Source organism: Rhinatrema bivittatum, chromosome 5, assembly GCF_901001135.1.
Source record: "Rhinatrema bivittatum chromosome 5, aRhiBiv1.1, whole genome shotgun sequence".
Taxonomy (NCBI): Eukaryota; Metazoa; Chordata; class Amphibia; order Gymnophiona; family Rhinatrematidae; genus Rhinatrema; species Rhinatrema bivittatum.
Genome location: NC_042619.1, coordinates 89,022,368 through 89,028,367, shown reverse-complemented (window position 1 = coordinate 89,028,367; position 6,000 = coordinate 89,022,368).

Below are 6,000 nucleotides of genomic sequence, written 5' to 3'. Positions count from 1 at the left end.
GGAGGCACCGATGAAAGTGATGACGGCCCCAGCATCGGTGGATGGCTCGATGGGGATATCGTTATCGATCTCGATGACTGAGGCAGAACTCCTGAAGGAGGGATGCAGAACGGTGTTTCTCCTCCCGATGATAAAGTCAACGGGGAGGGTACCGGAGCCATCGGTGACCCGGGATCCACTGGAGGAAAAGCGGCACTAAGCGCTTCCATCCTCGATAGCAGCGGTGCCAATGCAGCTGGAATCGGGTCTGTGCTTGGTTCCACTATCGGTACCGATATCGGTGCCGGGGGAATCTGGAGTCGATGCATCACCTTGTCGATGGCCTCCTGAACCATCCGGTCCAGTTCTTCTCAGAGACCTGGAGCAAGCAGCCCCGGCTCCGGAACAGAAGGAGGAGGCAGAGGCATAGACGGAGGGACCACCGTTAGAGGCGGAGTCACGGCTCCCGAGGCCCTGTTGGGTGAGGATTGCTTCGGTGACCCGGTCACCGAAAAGGTTGGTGCCTTTTCTGGACAGGGTTTCTTCGGCGGCGGCTCGGACGATGGCGATGTTTCTCCTTACAATCCCCTCGGTCCTGAGGGGAGAAGAGGGTGTCGAAGGCAGAGAGGTGATCGACACCGGGCGGTCACCGGTCGATGCTGGACGACGTTGACTGTGCCGGTTCAGATGACATCGATGCAATGGACTGAGTCAGGGTTTGAGCACGGAAGAGAAGTCCCATCTTCTCCATTCTGGCCTTGTGACCTTTTGGTGTCATTAGGGCACATTTGGTGCAGGTCAAGACATCGTGCTCTCGTCCAAGACACATTTCATAGACTTTATGCAGGTCTGTAATGGACATGGTACGAGTATAGTCCGGACACCGACAGAACCCCGACGCCATGGCCATAGAAAAAAATTGAGCCGCGGTACGGTCGACGGCCAGTAGGCCGCAAGGGCCAAACTCGACACTAATTGACGGAAAATGGGTAAAAACTTACCGGAGTACTGCGGACTGAAAAAGTTAACGGAGGGACCCCTGTGGGGCAATTTAACTTTAAATAATTCTGTGAGGAAAATTCCTGTCAGGAATCCTTACAGAGCTCCTTAATTGCGTGGCTACTGCTGCGTGGAAAAAAGGAGACCGAAGAGGGACCCCTGCTGGCTGCAGGGTTAGTGCCATGCTGGGCATGCCCAGTAAGGGCCAAAGTTCTAGAAACTTTGACAAAAGTGTTCCGTGATTGGGCTCCATCCTGTGATGTCACCCATATGTGAGGACTACGATCCTGCTTGTCCTGTGAGAAAATAGTATTACAAAATCAAAGCCCCATGGTGGTAATATCCTCAATATTAGGGCTAAATGGTAAATTTTCCCAATGGAGAAAGATGAATAGTGGAGTGCCCCAGGATCTATTCTGGGACTACTGCTTTTTAATATATTTATAAATGACCTGGAAATGGGGACAAAGAGTGAGGCAATCAAATTGGAGAAATTACTTACCTGATAATTTCGTTTTCCTTAGTGTAGACAGATGGACTCAGGACCAATAGGTATAGTGTACGCCTGCTAGCAGTTGGAGACGGATCAGATTTCAATCTGACATCATCCCCTAGTACAAATACCCCTGCAGGAAGTGCAGCTCTTCAGTATTCTCCTCAAAAAGCCTTGTGGATATATGTGTGACTGATTAACTTAATAATTTGGCTAACTTCATAACTTGGTTAAACGTTAAACTTGATTAACTTGAGCTGGTTGATTGACTATAGCTGGAGACCGCCAGTATACTCAACCGGAAATCGTCGACACCCGGCAGGGGGGATGCCCTAGGTAAATGAAAAACATGGCTTACCCTTGAACATTTGAGGGCCCTGCGTGACGGCAGCCAAGGGTGGGATGCTGAGTCCATCTGTCTACACTAAGGAAAACAAAATTATCAGGTAAGTAATTTCTCCATTTCCTAGCGTGTAGCAGATGGACTCAGGACCAATGGGATGTATAAAAGCTACTCCCGATGCGGGTGGGAGGCTGCCCATGACCCATTTAGTATTGCCCCTGCAAATGCTGTGTCCTCCCGAGCCTGAACATCCAGATGGTAGAATCTGGAGAAGGTATGAATGGAGGACCATGTAGCCATGTAGTATCTACATGTAGCCATGTAGAATGCTGTATCCTGGCAGCAGGTGACAGCATTCTAGTTTCTGCTCATGATACTGCCTGGGCTCTGGTAGAATGGGCCTTGACCTGTAGAGGTGGTGGCTTACATAAGAACATAAGAAGAACATAAGAAAATGCCATACTGGGTCAGACCAAGGGTCCATCAAGCCCAGCATCCTGTTTCCAACAGTGGCCAATCCAGGCCATAAGAACCTGGCAAGTACCCAAAAACTAAGTCTATTCCATGTAAACTAAGTCTAAGTCTAAGTCTAAGTCTAAGTCTATTCCAGCTTCTACGTAAGCCGCCTTGATTACTTCCTTGATCCAGCGGGCGATGGTTGCCCGTGAGGCCGCTTCCCCTTGTCTCTTTCCGCTGTGAAGGACGAACAGGTGGTCCGTTTTTCGTACGGGCTCGGACATTTCCAGGTATCTGGATAGGAGTCTGCCGATGTTGAGGTGGTGGAGACTACTGGCTTCTTCAGAATTCTTCCGGCCATCCGTCGTTGGTAGCGAGATGGTCTGGTTAAGGTGGAAGTGTGAGACCACTTTGGGGAGGAAGGAGGGGACCATGCGTAGTTGGATGGACCCCAGGGTGAGCCTGTGGAAAGGCTCATGGCAGGACAGTGCCTGTAGTTCCGATATGTGGCGGGCTGAACACACCGCCAGCAAAAACAGGCGAAGGGACAGGCCTCGTAGGGGTCTGAAGGCGGTTCCCGCTAGGAAGTCCAAAACGAGATTGAGATTCCACAGAGGTACCGGCCACTTTAGTGGTGGGCGAATGTGTTTGACTCCTTTCAGGAAGTGTGACCCGCCCGGGTGAGAGGCTATGCTGTCGCTCTTGGAGCCGTAGCATGACAAGGCAGCCATCTGTACCTTGATGGAGTTGAGGGACAGGCCCTTCTGTAGTCCATTCTGTACAAATTCCAGGATCACGGGAACCGTGAATGAGCGTGGTTTGATGTTGTGGTCTTCGCACCAGGCTTCAAATACTGTCCAGATTCTTAAGTACGTTAGTGATGTGGAGAACTTGCGTGCTCGGAGGAGGGTGTCGATTACCGCCCCTGAGTACCCGTTCTCAGGCGAGCCTTCTCAATGGCCAGACCGTAAGAGAGAATTGAGCTGGGTCCTCATGGAGGATCGGACCTTGTTGTAGTAGGTCCCTGTGTGGGGGCAGGGGTAGGGGGTTCCCTGCCAACAGTCTTCTCGTGTCTGCATACCAGGGTCTTCTTGGCCAGTCCAGAGCACCAGAAGAACTAGTCCCTTGTGTAGGTGTATCTTGTGAAATATTGCGCCCAGTAGGGGCCACGGCGGGAAGGTGAATAGTAGAGTTTCCAGGGCATCGATCCCTTGGGACTGAGGTTCCCGCCTGCGGCTGAAGTATCTGGATACTTGGGCGTTGGATCTGTTTGCCAGAAGGTCCATGTCCTGTGTCCCCCACCGATCCACTATGAGTTTGAAGGCTGTGGGTGACAGCCTCCATTCTCCTGGGTCTAGACTTTCCCTGCTGAGGAAATCTGCCGTGATGTTGTCTTTTCCAGCGATGTGGATGGCGGAGATCTCCTGGAGGTTTGCTTCCGCCCACACCATCAGGGGGTCTATTTCTAGGGACACCTGTTGGCTTCTGGTTCCCCCCTGCCGGTTGATGTAGGCCACTGTCGTGGTGTTGTCAGACATTACTCTGACCGCTTTGTTTCGAAGTCTGTGGATGAACCGCATGCAAGCTAGTCTGACTGCTTGCGCTTCTAGGCGGTTGATGGTCCATCCCGCCTCTTCTGCGTTCCACTGCCCTTGGGCGGTTAGTTCCTCGCAGTGTGCTCCCCATCCTCGTAGACTGGCATCTGTGGTGAGTAGAGTCCAGGTTGGGGAGGATAGTTTTGATCCCCAGCTCATGTGGCTGGCCTGCAGCCACCACCGTAGCTGGGTCCAAACTCTGCCCGGGAGTGATAGACGTACGGTGTAGTTCTGGGACCGTGGGCTCCACTGTGATAGGAGTGAGTGCTGTAGGGGCCTCATGTGAGCTCATGCCCATGGCACAACTTCCAGTATGGATGCCATCAGCCCGAGGACTTGGAGGTAATCCCATGCTGTGGGACGAGGATCGTCCAGCATGGTTTGTAGCCGGTTCCACAATTTTGATCTCCTTGTGGGGGTCAGGTTGACCTTGTCCTCTTTGATGTCGAATTGGACTCCTAGGTATTCCAGTGACTGTGAGGGCTGTAGGGAACTTTTGTTTGTGTTGACTACCCATCCTAGGCTTTCCAGTAGAGTTATGACTCTGCTGGTTGCTAGGTGGCTTTCCTCGGGTGACTTTGCTCTGATCAGCCAATTGTCCAGGTAGGGGTGAACAAGGATTCCTTCCTTCCTCAGTGTTGCTGCCACTACCACTATTACCTTGGTGAACGTCCGGGGTGCTGTAGCTAACCCAAAGGGTAGTGCCCAGAACTGGTAGTGACGGTTCAGGACTTTGAAGCCTAGGTAGCGCTGATGTTCCTGATGAATGGGGATGTGCAGGTAGGCCTCCGAAAGATCCAGGGATGTGAGAAACTCTCCTGGTTGTATCGCCCTTATAACGGATCGTAGGGTTTCCATGCGGAAGCGAGGGATCCCGAGGTGGCGGTTGACCGACTTGAGATCCAGGATGGGCCTGAATGTTCCCTCTTTCTTGGGAACGATAAAATAAATGGAATAATGGCCAGTATTTATTTCCTGTGGAGGTACTGGGGGGTTATGACCTTGAGTGACAGTAGCCTGGACAGTGTAGCTTCCGCTGCCGCCCTGTTGGAGGGGTCGTGGCAGGGGGACTCCACGTACTTGTCCGGAGGGGTTCGTAGGAAACCCAGGTAGTACCCCTCCCGAATGATGGCTAGGACCCACTTATCCGAGGTTATCTTGACCCTTCTGTGGTAGAATAGGGCTAATCTGCCCCATATGGCTTCTTCCCTAGGATGGGTCGGCTGAATCACATTGTGGGGTGCGGCTGGGGCCCATACCCGAGCTGGCTCCCCTCTTGTTGTGCTTGGTTCGAAAGGACTGGTTCCTGCCCGTAGGGCAGGGCGCTTGATAGTTGTTCCTGTAAGGATTGAAGCGCTGCGAACTTCTGCCCCTGGAGGACCTGGGGAAGGGACGCTGATTTCTCTGTCTTATCTTCTGGCAGTTGCGGCAATGGGGACTCGCCTCATTTGTCAGCCAGTTTCTCTAGTTCGCTGCCGAACAGGAGGGATCCTTTGAAGGGCATCCTTGTGAGGCGCGTTTTGGAAGATGCATCGGCCGACCAGCTTCGGAGCCAGAGTTGTCTCCTGGCAGCCACACCGCAGAGGACACTCCTCTGGCCGCTGTGCGCACTAGGTCGGAGACAGCGTCAGCTAGGAATGATACCGCTGGTTCCATGTCTTCTCCCAGGGTGTTGTTCCTGGTTTGTGATAGGCAGGCACGTCACCACGGTACAGCAGGCCGCAATTTGCAGAGACAGAGCGGTGACGTCAAATGATTGAGGATGGACTCCAGACGTCGGTCATGTGCATCTTTGAGCGCAGCTCCTCCCTCCACTGGGATAGTGGTGCGCCTAGAGACCGCGCAGACCATAGCATCCACTCTTGGGCATGCAAGAAGATCTTTGGTTAGGGGGTACAGGGCCGCCAAGGCTCGTCCCCCTTTGAATGCAGACTCCGGAGCATTCCATTCCAGGTCAATCAGCTGTTGTGCTGCTTGTAACAGAGGGAAATGGCGAGAAGTCTGTCGAAGACCCTCCAGCAGGGGGTTCGGTTTCGGTTCACCCGAAGTACCTGGGCCCGGGATAGCGAGCTCCGTCAGACATTGATTGACCAGGTCCGGGAGCTCGTCCTTTGTGAAGAAACGTCTCATGGTTC